This window comes from Etheostoma cragini, chromosome 1, assembly GCF_013103735.1.
Source record: "Etheostoma cragini isolate CJK2018 chromosome 1, CSU_Ecrag_1.0, whole genome shotgun sequence".
Classification (NCBI taxonomy): Eukaryota; Metazoa; Chordata; class Actinopteri; order Perciformes; family Percidae; genus Etheostoma; species Etheostoma cragini.
In genome coordinates this window covers 13904648-13921627 of record NC_048407.1, presented here as the reverse complement: position 1 = coordinate 13921627, position 16980 = coordinate 13904648, and the positions used below count along the sequence as shown (strand labels likewise).

The following is a 16980-nucleotide window of genomic DNA, read 5'->3' as shown; positions in this document are numbered from 1 at the left end:
TATATATATATACATATATACATATATGTATAATGTCAATAAAGGAATTCAATTATATTCAATGCCTTAAAAATTATAGTATACACTATATTAGGTCCAGTATGACTCTGGTTCTGCATATTGGTGTTCATGACCGGTGATTAATTAACAAAATGAAGGTGGTTGTGTGGTGAGTAGTGACATTTTCTATTCTAAGCACACCCACAACATGTACAGGCATGCTTGTGAGAGATGAGTGCATTTTGTATGTGTTCAATGTATAAAAGGACTTAATATTACAAATCATGTGGTTTGAGTGGGTGGACACAATTTGTGTGTAGGTTAGCATTTTAATTAAATCACTGTCCCACTGTGCTTCTCCCTGGATTAAATACAATGTTATGATTAGATTTTTATTTTGACTATAAGAAAAGGCTGCAAAAGGATGTCATGCCTGGGTCAGTTGGCGAGCTTCAACAACAAAAAGATACTGTAACAATGGATATGTACAAGGCATAGATTGCACACATTTTATACTATAAAAGCAGGTGTTTTCACAAAACATGCAATACAATGAACACATACTGTCATATCAATCCATAGGCAAACTGTATGCCACAGAACCCTTCTCTCATAAACCATCAATTATTGTTGGCACACAAAGCCTCTTCATAGTAATCCTCATCACGTTGCCTTGGATTTGTAAATCAACCATACACACCTGCTGTTTTGCCATTTCACCCATCAGAAAATTAGAAACTTCATTTTTTTCTAAGAGGATAGTCACAATGAGGAAAAGCTCAAGCCTTAGTAATTAATTTTATGGTCAATGATCTTACCAACAATTATTTCTGATGCAACTAATCATCTGGAAAATAAGAATCACCCAGACCTTTTTCCATTTGTTTTGTTGCCAAGCAGCCAGCAATTTCCCTCCAACAGTTTCTAGTGAAAGCAAGACGCCAGCGTAATGCATCATGGTGGATAGTGTGTTGCAGAGCATAATTTGTTTTTGTTTGTATGTGAACGCCTGCCTGTTTGCATTTTGGGAGACTGTGACAGAAAAGGAACACTTGTCTGTGTGTGTGTGTTAATTTTTTTTTACTGATGGAAAACCATTCAGCCAAAATGTAGACCAAAGCAGCATTACATATTTTTGTACAGTTGCAAAGGGGCAATTTTCTGCATTGGATTAGGGTTAAGGAGCAAAATGTAGTATTTTTATTCTGACCTTTATTGTGAACATGCAGAAGGATGGAGACTAGATTTGCACATGATCAAAAGAGAGAGAGAAAAAAACCCAGATCGTAAGAGACATACTGTAGAGATGCAAATGAAATTAATATTATTAGACCAGAAGAGAATTTCCGCTGTAGAGGTCCACACATTATCTGTTTTGTTAAGTTGAACATCAAGGGTTAGTGTTAGGGCTATGGTTGTTAATCTTTCTTTAGCTTCAGAACACTAAACAAATATTCCAACCCTCATTTAGGCCGGATGTCCAATGCCTTGGTCTTCCTTTGTGTTGCTATTCTAAACTGCTGTCGATTTATGAGGACTGTGGTTAGCTGCTCCTCACATCTCTGCAGAAGAAAGACAAAGACAGCTAGGCAGACTATCTGTCCAATCTGAGTTTTCTGTTGCAGAACTAAAACAACCTTTGAATGCGCACGTTCCAGCGAAAGAAGTTTCTTCCCATGGTTATTTTGCAGATGTGCCTTTGCTCCGTACGGAGATTGTGATTAGTTTGAAGAAATGCCAATAAACCAGAGCATGTTTTTCTCCCATCCTGGAATGCTGTGTGGACTCGCTAGACCCTCCTCCGCACCGCTGGATTTCAAAGTGATCCTAGTACCAGAGGTTGCAGTCCCCTCCCACTTGGTCATGTCCAAAACTCCTACAAACTAGAGATACATCCACATTGACACCTTATTATCCATACATCCTTGGTGCTCCATTTTTCATCTGGACAGGCCTCTTGGTTAGACGTCACAGGTTAAATAACTAAACGTTGATGTTGCTTCTTGGTTTGACAGTTGGCTTTAAATGTACAACCTTTTCCATGCTGCTAAGTTCCCCACTGAACAATAAGTAAGGCTTTCGTAAGATCCCCTGTAGAGAACAAGCATGTCTATTGTTATTTCAACTGAAGCCTCCCCACCATTTCTGTTCTAGCTGCCCAGTGGGGTCCCCTTAAATACAGTAATGTACAATGGCAGCAATGCTGACTTTTGTTTCAGTAAAATATAAACAACTCTTAAAATAAGCTTCAACAACACAGATCTGTAACTAAAGTGTCTTATAACATCGCTAAATGGATGTCAGTGTTATTTTACTTTCACACGTTTCCCTTGACACTGGTGTGACCCAGTGTAGGAGCTAAATATGTTGTTTTCAGTGTTCAGACATTGTGTGTTGTTGTTTGTACATTTGGTGTCATTGTGGCATTGCCTGGGGCAAGTTATAAAGGTACTGCATGCTTCAAACTGTTTTGAGCAGATGTTTGGCCCAGAAGGGCAAAGGGTTTTTGATCGCTTTCGCTGTGCGCTGTGATGCTGCTACGCTGCAACGCTGGAGCATACTGACGCCAAGCCTCTGTTCAAAATGCTGTCTAATTGTTAATGGATTTACTGCTGAAAACAGAAAAATTGACATTTTCATGCTGCAAGGTAAAACAAAATAAACCTATTGTTATTCTGCAACACAGCATTGTCTGAAGATGCTTAAATGCTACATAGCATGTTAACATCTGGGCAGCTTGTTAACCAAGTCACTCTGGGTTAATCCACCTCAGTAGCTAACAGTATCAGACTGAGCTCCTTTAATACCCAGTGTCGGTCATGGAGCTGCATCTTAACTATCAGCATCAAACTCTATGATCTTACTGCCCATCTTCCATCTTTCCATTTTGTTCTCTTCTTTGGTTACTTTTCTCTTTCTTGATGCACTTCTTTTGTCACACGCTCGGCCACAGCTTCAGTAGGACTCACACCATGAGCCCGAGGCAGGATGCCCTGATTTCCCACAGCGGGAGAAAGGCTTACTTTTGACGGCCATGCCTTTTATGCCGCTGGTCAGGTTGCACAGACAGATTGATGTACTCAACGGCTGATCTTCTCTCATCATCATTCCCATTGGCATACAAATCTCAATAGCCCTTTTGTAGTTTTAAGTTACCTTCCGTTATAAATCACATTTGAAGGATTTCATTTACATATTTTAAATCAAGTTAAGGGAGGAGACTCCCTTGAACGTGACTTTGATGGGTGAAGTCATACCTGACAGATAAATAGTACAGTAAGGGTCAGGGTAAGACAAGCCAGCAGGGACAACTGCATGATTGCAGTAATACGCAGTAATATGCAGTGTCGGTTAAGCATTGTGAATGAGGATGACAGATCATTAGTGTGCAACCTTTCTTCCCTTCAACCCAACAGCCTTGCCCAGAAGTCAACATGTGGGCTGAACAAGCAAACACGTGTACGTCCCTCTTCTCTGGACAATTTAAAATTAAAAATAATGAGTAAATAATTTCCTGCTAAAACAACTCCAAATTAGAAGAAACAACTTACAGACCTTTGTCCTCTGTTCATTTTTTTTTAACTGTCAAGAACTTTTCTTTTAAAGATTTCAAGAAATTGTTTTATATGTTGTACTTTATAACTACAGACACCATTTCCATTTTCTACATTAAAGTTATATATAAATATAAAGTATATAAAGTAATAATGTTAGTTCAATATTTCTGCTGAAAATGATAAATTACTGAACTGCAGCAATGAGACTATCATAATTTCTAAATAGAGTGTAACACGGAGAAAGATGCATGCTAGTCTTATGTATTATTTGATGTTACTATGTACAATATCATGATTTGTTCAGGTTTATTTTATTAGGCAACAATATGTAGCCTATGTCATTTGTTTCTCTGTTTGGACAGAGTTGAATAAAACTGTGCATGCTCACAGTCTGTCCAGTCAGAACTGCTGCTTGCTGGATTGTCACTTGAGTGTACTAGAAACGTAAAACTAAAATTGTAGAATTCAAAATTAGAAATTTCTGGAAACTGTAAGCGAAATTAATTTTAAAGAAATTTAAAGAATCTGGAAGCTGGACAGCATCATACTGTATTTATTTTTGACAATGTCATATATATACAGTATATATATATATATATAGACTCTGCATTGTGTTACATTCAATGACAAAGTTGAAAAGAAAAAGTGTTTTCTGGTATTGTATCCAAACTGTGGAACTATCCAGGTCCAAAATATTAAAGTAGCAGGGTTTTTCATTGCAACTGAAATAGCAGACTGAGTAAGTTTTACACTCTACGATTTTGGAAGGTGTAATGGAACAGGAATAATAGCCCATCTTAAGAAAGGCAGCTCTGAGCACTTATCCCAAAGTTAAAGTCAAAAATCAGATTGCTAGCATGGCAGAAAAAAGGCATTTTAGTGCAATAGTTTGAACACGCCTCAGATATTCTTTATTACAAAGTAAAGGGTCCCGTTTAAAAACCAGCACATAATGCTAAAAAAAAATCCCACAATCAGAGTGCTGCAGATGCAGCATCCCTGTTAAAGGCCGCAGGCTTGTCACACATCCCCATAATACGAAGGTGTCATTCCTTCTTGTATAATAACATATAATATTATCAGTTTGGCACAAAGTGTTTCTGCTTTCCAAGTCATGGATACACACTTAAAATAATGTTTGCTGTTGAAGAATATCCTGGAGCAATAACATATTACGCATCTAGTATTAAAATCCCAAGAGGGAGAAAAACAAGGATGTCTGCCAGTTACGTAAGCTGTAACACAAGCTCAGCTGTTTTTAGTAAAGATAGGTAGACTTATTCCCTATCCACGTAAAAGAAAACTAAATGGCACAGACTAAGAACAACTGGTATTTAAGTGTTTGTAAATTTGCATGTGTTCACTTGGGACTCTTCTATAACCTGCCAAATAATATTCCAACTGGGAAACAGCACTGCCGTCATGTGAAAAAGTGATGTATATTGTTTTTCCTTTCACCATCCCTTGTTACCAATTTATGACAGTGCAGCAACGAAAGAAAAACAATATTGGTGTGAGGAAAATGGGGATGACAGACAGGACCAAGGAAGAAAAAAAGAAAACGTAAGATGAAAGTCACAATATTAGTTTAAAGAGGCAGCTGCAATATTCAAACAATAATTCACAAGAGCTGACTCAAATGGCTCACTGGCAGCGTGTAAACAAACTTAATGTCTGCACTCTGTATCACCATGAATCTCATAACCCGCCTTGGCCCTGAAGCCTTTTCTCAGCCTCCCCCACAAGTCCAGTGGCTTATCACATAAACGATTATTGACTGCTTAGCAAGCCATCAATAGCATCAGTGCAGTTTTACATATGGTAAGCCCAGCCCAGCTTCATCATAGTAAGCCAGTAGAGACAGGAAACTGAGAGGTTGGGAAGCTACACCAGGTTCTACAATCAGAATAAAAGTGTCTGGAGTGGCATGTTCTGCAGAATCATAGAGTCCTGAAAGAGGGTTTCTTTGGATTACTGTAAATGTTAATTATTTGTCTGTGACATGTCTGTGTAAGACAGTTTTGAGGTAAACGAAAGGGCAGAGCATTCCAGTATCAACGGTGAATTGCAACAAAACAAAAACCCACGTAACATGGCTGTGTGATGGTGCAATGTATTGGGATATAAAATGGTGCCTCAGGTTTTGCAGCTGAGCCAAAACAACTTAATGGATTAATTGGGAACCAACAGAGATAATTAGGCCTTTGGGGTTGTATGATTCCACCCCTCGTCGACTGTTGCCTCAGAACTGTGATGTAGTGTGTTCCTGCTGTGTAATCGAGATAATTAGCAAGACTGTTGTGTCACTGTCCAAAGATTAGCAAAAGGGAAAGGCCAAACAAGGCTCATTAAAATGTGGTTCCAACCTAGAGAGACTTGATAGGTTTCATTTACTGACAGAGATTGTGTCTTGTTTTCTTTATCTTATTTGAGTCCTAAGATAAGTGAGATGAAAGATTACATTTTTTCATCATATGACAAGCATTGTTCTCTTCAGTCATGGACTGGGTCCATGCTTTAACTTGATAGCCATTAACCAGTGTCCACCCAAACACACTGCAATGCAACAATTTCTTCAGCTCATATGACAACAGTGCACACTACGGATATATATATTTTTCCCCTGAGGAGAAATGACTATGGATAGCTAGCTGTTAGCTGAGACTAACTGAGCCAGGGCTTCAGTTGTTTACTGTGCTCTTATTATTGGATGCCAAGGTGTCCTTCTGTGAGGCTGACAGGCACTGAGTAGTAGGCCAAATTGATTGGTCTGCTCTTGCCCACCAAAAGGACCTGAACTCAATTTGCTTGTGATGGCTTCAATTTCCTGGCTGGACAAAATCCCCCCACTCCTCTCCCTTGCTCTCTCTCCCAGCATCCCTTCCTCGCACAAGAGCTGTCATTTAATTTCATTACTCAACAGGGGAGGTACATGCCCTGTCACATTTGTCTGTCTTTCGTCCCTCACTCTGTTCATGTGAACCTTACCAAGAGCTACAAGAAAGAAAGGCTTGTTTTTTTTCTAAAGGCACTGGTTGTTTTAGCATATCCTGGAATAGTATCATTTCCAGTGTTTGCCTGGCGACAATCAAACCAAAGCTTGGTTAACAAAGTCTTCTTTTAAACTGGGTTGGCAGCTTGATCCTTTTCTGAGCATCCAGATGAGAGATGCTAGTGAGTCAATTTAAAGATAAGGTAATTGTTTTTTAAAATGTCCAAAGATGAAGGCAAAGACATAATCCACAAACTCTGTCTACAAAAACATGCTGCCTGCCTTCATTTGGGTGTGGTGTGTAAAATAACTAGGAGTCTCTGTGTCATTATTCCTGTCAGTATTCAGATCGCTATTCAAGGGAAGGTCATCAAAGGTTGGACTAATTTAGGGATCACTTTACAAAGCTTATTTTCATCCATAACATTTCTCAGGAGCAAAGACCCAATTTGCTTCTCCCACCATACTGTGGCAACATCTTGTAAACTAATTTTAGATGCACATAATGCCTTAACGGTCAACGGCTGATTAGAAAGAAACCAGGATCTAACGCTGGAGTCAAGCATAAAGGTCTTTGAAGTGATTACCTTACATGTTTGGACCTCGCTTTTGTTGCCTTAAGATAAACATGTGCAGCCACTCAGCATATGCCAGTTTATGTCAAGATAAAAGATTTTACAAGCCATTATCAGAAACCCGCAGATTGTACTGAGGGTATTAGCTGGCCTCAGAAATGTGCTGCAACTGCAAAGATCTTGCTCTGATTTCAGACACTGTGGATGTTGGGTCAGCCTAGAAGCACTTTTAGATGATCTCAATGACAGGCAGGAGATTAAGGGCTGGCAATATGTGAGGTCCAAAAGATAGCTAATCCATCCTATTTCATGTAACAAGAAAATATCCTAAAATGTTACTTCGGTTTATTAATCTATACTTGTATTCTCTTCCTTTCACCCAGTAATAACAAAAATTTAAAATCCTTATAATCATAAAATCGCACACATGAACATGGAATATTTTAACCGGAATCACAACATCTGAGAAGAACATGCAACATCTTCGTCACCCTACCTGTCTATAATTGTCTAGTTTTTACTCTTCTTTGTCTCACAGGATTTGCTCTCTTCTGGGTGTATTTACCAGCAGTCTTACAAGCTTTTACCTCCAGGAAACAAGCAGCTGATCTGGCTCATATTTTAAAATGATTCATCTCGCTCAGTATCAACCATGAGGCATAAGTACGATATAACAAAATTAAGGTCGCTCAGCCAGACAAACAAGCTGGGGAATTTCAAACCTATGCCTGTTTTTGCTTTTTTCTGCTTTGCGAGCCACTGCAATTTATTGCTATAATAGGACAGATTTCTTAAAGCTGTTTCCAGTTGTAGTTGTTGTTTCCCTTCTTTCATTGCCTTTTTATTTCAAAGGCAGCACAGTGAAATGCACAGAAAAACAGAGACTTAATACTTTCTGTAGAACCCATCATACAGTAGCTCTTACCTAAACCAAAGTGTTTTTTGTATAACAAAAAATAACTGCATATGTACTGCACACAAGTAATATCAATAAAATGACTGATTTTAAAACATTGTACATCTAAACAAAATGTTCAATCAATATAGTGAACTTATATACTATTCATAAGCAGCCTTACATCCTCTGAGCTGTTTAATCAGTTAAAGCAAAGAAGACCTCAGTCTGCACAGTGTGTTTAGTTTGGACGGACATGCTATGTCCTGCCATTGCTTGTGGTGTCTGTTCTGGCTCCCTTCGAGTGAATCAAAAAGCCCCAGAGGGACAAAGCCAGAAGCTTATCTATTGTGTATGGGGGAACACCCTGTGAGTGCAGTGAAGGGGGAGAGCAAGCTGGACACTCACGGGTCTACCAAGTTTCAGGGAAATTACACAGATACATGTTAAGAAATTGCACTGAAATGTAGAATAATCTTTTCTTTGCTTCTCCATAAGCATCTGTTCCACATGGTGAAATTTCAAATTCCATTCTCGTATTGATCCCATCATCGGCTAGAGAGGAAGATACTGCAGGTTTCTTCTTATTCTGTGACTTTGAGATTACGTAGGGAATAAGGGTGGTTTCCCTGATCACTATTTGTCCTTCACTGTTACCTTTTTATGAAACTATTTATTAAATCCAAATAATAAAGTCAGACTTCAATTTTGCAGCAGAGGAATTAGATTACCAAGGTCGAATAGTATGATGCGGTCAATGGTAAAATATACTGAAAATAGCCTGTACAAATTATGCTATGTATAAATCTATACATTTTGACTTAATTCTGCTGGATTTATGAATAATTAAAATGTAAATATGAAAATATTTCATTCAGCCAGCTTTAACAAATACATAATTAATGATAAAACCCTGGTTTTAATATTTGCAGATTTATGGTCATCAAGGTATATATACTGTCACATTACATTGCTCTCTGCTACACTGGCTACTGCATACACTGTACTTAATCATAGTAAACACCATTTTATAGTATGTCCACTGTTTGTGTAACGGCCGCAATTTCACTCTCAATATTTTTTAAGACATTTACGAATCTTGATTTAGATTATGTCTAAACTGTGTCTTGATGGAGTAGTTACAAGATGATATAGACATCAAGAAACATAACCATAAACAATAGCAAATCATTATGCTGTAGATGGAGTAGTAGGAATAAATCTCAAATGTTGCTTTAAGTTTTAATGATTTACTGTTTATTGAGCCCTAGTGGAGAAATTTCAATTTTACACTCTGTTTTGTTAGAAGTCACAACACATAGGCCTGAATTACACACACACACACACACACACACACACACACACACACACACACACACACACACACACGCTCAGGACCTATTCATGCACAAATGGAGAGATGTCAGAGTGAGTGGGCTGCCAGTGCTGGACCAGCGCCCTGAGCGGTTCTAGCCTAAGTAGAGTTAGACCCATTAGCTTGTTGCAGATGTTTCAAGACTGTTTTTTTTTTAAATGTGTTTGTATTAAAATAAAAAAATTGCTATTGGCTGATATAATTATCATATTTTTAAAACTTTCAGATCTCAAAAATCCAATGTGAGCCAGGCTCTATACAGTAAGTGAGGTGTCAGTAAAAGAGTTTCAAGAAGAGTCATCAAGCATGTCATAGTTTCTGAATTATTTATCCTAAGAAATAGTCATAGGTCATACAAAGCTAATAATGATCGGCAGATCTCTTTAGCGCAGTAGATATTCCAACAGGCACTCTGGAAACCAGGTACTTTGATACAAGTTACTGTCTGAAAAGACGCAAAAAAAAAGAGATCCATGTTCAGATGAATTCAGATGACTTTCTCCTGAGACATTGTGTGAAACTCTGTCTCTATCTAGCAGCAAAGCAGTTTCCTGCTCCTGTCTGTATTTGAAGGGTAGTGATGTGTATAATACTTCTAACCCTGGCAGGTTTCGTGGTAGACAGAAATGACTGAGGTAAAGGAAAATAAAAAAGTAAGTGCATGGTAGCTGAAGATTGTCTGACCTTCAGAAGCAATAGGCTTCTGTATGTGCATGTCAGAGAATCAAAGACCTCCCAAAATACTGGTTACACCATCCCAGACTTACAGTTTATGATCATCATATAAGTCAAGGCAAAGACATCCCTCCATACATCCATTCTTTCACCTACGTAAACCTACCTATTATGCATATATATATATATATATATATATATATATATATATATATATATATATATATATATATATATATATATATATATATATATATATATATATATATATATACTGTACAAATGCTGTCCAACCTATGTACCTATACTTATATATGCATAGATATATGCTGTATATTGATTTTCTGTCGTGGAGCTGTTGTAGCACAGCCAGTCAAATTGCATTCTAAAGCAAGATAGATTGTAGTGCGCACACAGCTGTGCCAAGCAGATAAATCAATTAAAGTGACCTGATCTGACAAGTAGCCACATCCTCAGACGGGCTTAATATGAGAACACACATCCATGAGACTCATGCCTATCTCTACCTCTCCATGGATCTTTTTCTTTTTTTTTGGTTCCAAAAACTCTGATTAAAAGACTTGGTTGACAAAGGTTCAAGAGGACTGCCCCCTACCTTTAATATCACTTGAGCAAATACAGTAGATGATAAAATCTCTACTTTGTCTTAAGTGGATGAAGACTTTTATTCCAAATTTGAAGCAAAAAGCAATCAGATTCATGACCCTCAAGTCATTCTAATATGTTTAAGAAACAGAATAATAAGAGAATTAATTATATTCATACTTTGCAGTCACATGGTCACCAGAGACCTGATAATATATATACATAGATGAAGGCTGAGAAAATGGTGACAAACAGTGGCTAACCAGAGAAATTTCAACCTTGCAGACGTCCAATACTACAACCAAATACGCCACCAAATGTTAACATTGGATATTATGGCAAGATTAACATACTCGGAACTCGTACAAGGCATCTGCGGATATTTTTTATGCTTTGAAGCTGGCAAAGTCTCTACCAGACTTGGAGTTTGGAGATATTTACATTAACCTTATAGAGAATCTGTCACATTACACTGCACCAAAAAGGAGAGCCTACAAAAGTGCGGAAGGTGAAATCAAGAATGTCTTCATAATCAAAGCAAAGTTGAGTGCTACAAGCTAGCTACCTGCTAACGTTTGCTAATCTGTTCCGTTGTGTGATGAAGTCTTCATCTGATTACGTAGCGCTACACCCTGCCTACGCTAAAATGTTATTATATAAAATATATCCCAATCATTAACTAAACTAATGTAGAATGACTAATAAAGCGTCCGGCGTATGATTTTTACTGTGTGTGTGTGTGTTTGTCTGTGTGTGTGTGTGTGTGTTAGTCAATTGTAGCGGTCTGTTTCTCTATAATCTGTGCAGCCAGCGTTATAATGTAACCTATATTTGTAACCATTGTTGCCATGCCTGTTCTTATCGGTCTCGTTTTAACCAGTCCTTCCAGGATTTTGCCGCCTTTTTGAGACTGTTGACTTTGTGGAAGCTTTCGTAAAAAATTACGATTAAACTAGCTGTGTCTTTTGTATATTTGTGGACTGACGAGAGGTGCCGCATGACCATTCCCACCTTAACTCTTGTGTGGTGTTCGGGTCTGGAAGACTCATTTTCAATGTTAGCTCAAAGAATAATAATGCTATTTATCACTTCTTCTAACTAACTGCTATGACACTGGACTGTGTCCTCCTCCTAGTGGGCCTGCTGTGTGTGTCTCTGTGTGTGTCTTTGTGTCTGTGCAGTATGTGTGCGTGTCTGAGTCTGTTAGTTACGTTTATGGTTAGTGAATCTAATTGCATAACAGCTATCTGGCATGTCTTTTTCACCTCAAAACACCAACTTTTATAAAGTAAAACTGGCGACGTCCTGGCAAGATGATTATATTACTAGGTTTTGTTGCTAGGAGACTGATGTTCTTGCCCGCCAGCCAGTAGTTGTGATGTCACGTGCAAAGTATGAATAGAGGATTTCCGTCCGTCCGTATGCACATGCATACCTATTAGCTTTGACTCTAGTAAAACCTCTCATGCCAATTCATTCCTCTTTGTCAGCTGAGCATCATCAGTGTCGCTGCCACACCGCTGGCTATGGAAGGATTGTCATATTCCCCAAAGGCTGTTTCACTGAAAAAAGCTGTGTAGATCTGTAATAATACACTAAGAGCTCTGCTTTGACTCAAACTAACTCATTGCAATGCATGGCTTTTAATATGGAGAGTTTACAAACTGCAAAGATCAGACTCAAGCATTCTACAGATATACATTCTTATTTTGGGTAATTAGTGACACAAACACTGTATATTGAGGAAAACAAAACAATCGTGCAGTGCCAGTGTACTCATTACAGGGTCTTGATCAGAGTCGAAACTGTTACCCACTAATAAACAGCAACTCTTCCTATTTACATTCCGGTTTGTTTATTGTGTAATGTCAGCCACATACAGCACAGTAAAACTCAACTTTTTCTGCAATAATACTGCACTCACAAAGAGGTAATCCACCTTATCCACCAAGGTATGTATTGGAAAAAGGGGCTCTACCCACTTTTGTGTATGTACTGTGGTTACTTATAAGTGTGATTTTCCATTTCCCTGTTGTTTGTGTATCTGCACAGTACACTACGTAAAGGCCCAGAAGGCCTGTAGAATGTATGAACTACCAAGAAAAGTTGAAAAGATTTAAGGGATATGCCCCTTATCAATAGAGATCTAACATCCCTTTGCTTCACGTAGAGGCAATGACTGACTCGACAATTTAGACATTAAAACAAACAATCAAAGTAGGCGCGTAGTCAGTAATGGGCCGGGGCGGCACTGGCCCGTCCAGCCAAGTTTGATCAAAACATGTTTTGTTATCGAAAATATTCAAATGTATGTAAACAAAAATAGTAACAGAAGTACTGTAGTTGTGTATTTTTAATGTTTTTCTCTTTGGATTAAAACAAAACTGTTTAAACCATAAAATAAGGATCAAACCATTAGGATGCCTTTGGAACATGGTGGGTTTCTATGGTAACATCAGGGCGTCTCTCGGGGCAGCTTTCAGCAGCTAACATTAGCTTGCTGGCTTTATAGACAGTGTACCATGGATGTGTTAAGCAATATACTATAAAGAGTTACCGCAACAACAGTGGCTTCTCATTTTTGGGATGGAATAGAGTGTAAATAAGGACGGGCTTTTCTGCAGCATGTGCAGATATTTCCCCAGCAGAGCTGACAGCCCATCAGCAACAGAGGAGGCCCTCACAGAGATAACATTAAGGCAAACGGGTTTCATGCTTCTTGCGGTATTAATTAAGCAACCTAGTAACCTTTCTATTTGGTAAGAAATGGTGAACACAGATGATAGCTTCTAGCAGAAATGCATTTGCCCCCATTAAATAAGAAGATAACTTATCTTTGATTGACGTAGTTTTTAGTTTTCTTTGATCCTGTCACTGCCGTGGACTTGATACACTGTCTAGGATTTGGTGCCTTGCCGGACGCTTTTCATTATACCTTTCATAATTCAAACAATGCTTGGCTGTAAGTTTTTTATTCTTTATTTTCTTTTACCGCTGCTAGCGGTAGTAGGGATATGTTACATGTGTGATTGCTGTCTGATGTGGGCTACTCTATGTCCTGCAGGATGTAAATGCCTTCTCTGCTGTTTTTGCTTATGTTTAATTGCCACTTTGTGCAAAACAATCGTTAATGTTATAACAGCGCTGTGCAGAGCCAATGCTGCTGGTTCTGCCGGTGTAAATATATTGTCCTCTGAACAGGTTAAAATCAACAGGTTTTTGTTTATATTGTTGTGTACAAACGTTTTAGAGCTTTGTTGGTTGAGCACGTTGTAGACAGTATTGCCATTGCCGTTGTAATACAGTAAGTTGGAAGGTAAAATTGTTGTTTGTTCTTTTTGCTACTTCTACGTCTCTTTGAAAAGGGCCCACTCACTTTTGTACTGGCCCGCCCAAAATACTTTTTCTGCCTACGCCACTGAATCAAAGATTCAATAATGACCTCCAACCAAAATTTTTGGAGCTGAGGACAATGTCATTCCTTTGTGGTGTAGAGGATAGCTTAGAGGATTTTTATCCGTTATCAGTGACTTTCATCTTGAGGATCAATTTCTAAGTATCAATCATATCAGCACTCTAGCCTCCAAAAGGTCTTGCTAATCATAAGATCTAGTGCAAACACATCAAAGAGATTTTTAGAAAAGCTGTCTTCAAGGCAAGTCTGTTTCAAACTGTGTTACCAACGAAGATACACATGGATTTATATTACAACTTAACACGGCAAGAACAGACTGAACACTGAAGGTGATCACAATCCGAGGCAAAATGGATATGGCTAATTAATGTGCATCCATAGAGGTGATGGCCTTTAATCATCTGAAGTGTGCTCTCTCTTTCATCAAACCACAGCGGAAGTAAAATTGTGTGGCTCCTAAAATGCTATTTGTCTCAAGTACACCAGAAGAAATAATACATTTTTAATTATTTGTCTTGGGAAATAATGTACTTAATTCAAGCAGTCTCTCAAACATTTAGTTTGATGGGCTCCGTTTCCGTACTCAATATCCAATGGTATAATCACTTAGAGAATTAGGCAAACGAAGGGTTTTCAAGAAGAGAAAAGGAAAAAAGGAACAAAGTAACAGAGAGAGCAAGAGAGAGACAGCGAAGGGGGAGACACGCAGAGAAAAAAGGAGAACGGAGATACCACATTTGTTTCAAGAGCATGTACTATGACAGGTAAGCCGTATAAGAGTAAACTCTTTTGTTTTGCATGGTGCAGAGTGATTGGCTATTGTGATAACCCTTCACTTCATCTGTCAGCTGATGAAGTTCAGCATGCAGAGAGAGAGAGAGAGATGGAGACTCTCTCTGTCACTCTATCAGTCTATCGATATCTCCATGTCTGTCTTTCTCAATTCAGTTCACTTTGAATCTGATTCACTGGTATGACAGGGAAAGGATCCACTGTACAATGCCAAGGAGCACACAAAGCACTAGGACAAACGATGAAAGACATTCGTAAATGATGGTCTTTAAATAATTAAACATATTCTGTCAATATCAATCACATCATATGATTGCATAGTAGTATACACAGTAAAGCCATTCATTTAATTTATTATAATTCAAGTCAGTGTCTAACAACACACTAGGCTCGCTCGAGATGAGCCAGGCCTGCGTAGAATCGATCAGCGGTGATTGCCGTCCAATGCATGCCGGTTAGATTTGTGACCTACTTGATCCCGACTTGCTCTGACGTCATGCAACGATAGGCAACGATAATGATAATGATAACCTCACGAGATGAAGGCGGCCACAGTTTTTAGAGGCAAGGAGCGCAGTTGCTCTCCATCAAATGCAAGATCCAGGCGGACCAAAGGCATGACAGGAAATGCAAGATTGGTTCAGAGTTGACTCAACATAATGACATTTTATATAAACATTTTATTGTTTTTGAATTAGTTTGATTCAAATTGCTATTTGTCTGATTTCAAGGCTTGTTCTGGACCGAATTACAGTGTGTATCATCTACAGTCTGTTTATTTACATCAGCAACAAATCGCATGTGGAGCATTTTGATAGCTACTCTGTCCTAATAAAAACAACTGGAGAGTTTGTACCAACTGATAAATGGGTCTGATAACATTTTATTATATCGGAATCAAACCTTACAGGATGTGAGTGTTACAGGCGAGGCACAGATCATCTGGAATGAGCCTAGTACAATATTTGGAATGGGGAGGGAAGCAAGAGAAGATTCATTATTCTTAAAATTTTGGAACAAATTTCAGTCAGCATAGCTATAATGACAAACATGTACACACCTCTAACTTATTCATTTTTCTTATGAGGTAGCAAAAAGTATGTGTGGGTTTTCTCACTTGCAAAATGAGCAGAATTTATTTTGGTCTGTAATTTTTTTTTTCTGTGCCTTCACCTTGCAATTTCAAGTCCATCTCTTTTTGTTTCTCCCACTCTGTCTCCCTAACACTCTCAACAAGGCTTGTGGCCTTTTAGAACAAATTAGCATCCTTGTTAGTAGTGTTTGATGTGAACAGGAACTTGACAGTTTCCGTTCATTCAGAGAACTGAAGTTTGTAATGTTTATAAAGGCCAGGCTCCACTGGACTGGCATGTGCTAAAGGTTCTGTGCTTACAATTGTTGTTTCCTTTGCATGGCATCATTAAGAACACCCAGAACATTCCAACATTCAACCCTATCTTCTACAAAATATGTGTATTTACTGCAAGTTTGTTTAACAAACACTTTTTTGAGGAAAATTAATTGCTGCTAGGGTTACATTCACTAGCAACATTTATTCACCAATCTGGGAAGACTGACAGTTTTACACTGCACATACGTTTGTATTATAGTGGCTATATTGGATTTTTTTTAATAACAACATTGTACATGAAAACGTATGCTGCACGTATGTTAACAATGCTACAAAGTAAAAGGGGTCATTTTAACTGATGAACCTAGCGAAACGTATCACCTGTATCTGTAAACAACCTCGGCTTTACAGAGTTGCAGCTTATTATTTATCTGTGCGGCCCACAACTTCACTGTTTTGATGTAGTGTCACCACCCATAGCGTTGCTTTTTGCTGCGGCAGGCAGCTGTTTTCCGACACAGCTAGCAATTAGCTGGTGAGCCAGCTGGTTGAGACCAAAAACAAAGCTAAAAGTTTTCAAACAAGTTTCCCATATAAGGTATAATAATGTTGTGTATGTTATTATTTTATTGTGGGTTTAACTTGTGGATGGGAATTTGATTAAATTCGATTAACACTAGAAGTGCCGGGATTCCATAACTACTAGAACTGCCGTGAGCGGTCATTTTGACCGCCAGATTCCAAATA

At 38.4% G+C, this 16980-nt stretch overlaps 1 protein-coding gene and 1 long non-coding RNA gene across 3 annotated transcripts in view; one reads left to right on the top strand and one right to left on the bottom strand.

Annotated features, from left to right (window-relative positions):
• Window positions 1–15394, top strand: part of LOC117958382 — a 17113-nt gene extending 1719 nt beyond the window's left edge. The window contains exons 2-4 of the long non-coding RNA XR_004659713.1: window positions 3282–3288; window positions 6481–6485; window positions 15253–15394. This is a non-coding gene — a long non-coding RNA (uncharacterized LOC117958382). The remainder of the gene's footprint in view (window positions 1–3281; window positions 3289–6480; window positions 6486–15252) is intronic.
• Window positions 1–16980, bottom strand: part of LOC117958240 (protocadherin-9) — a 195413-nt gene that overhangs the window by 71844 nt on the left and 106589 nt on the right. The gene's annotated exons all lie outside the window — the stretch shown is intronic.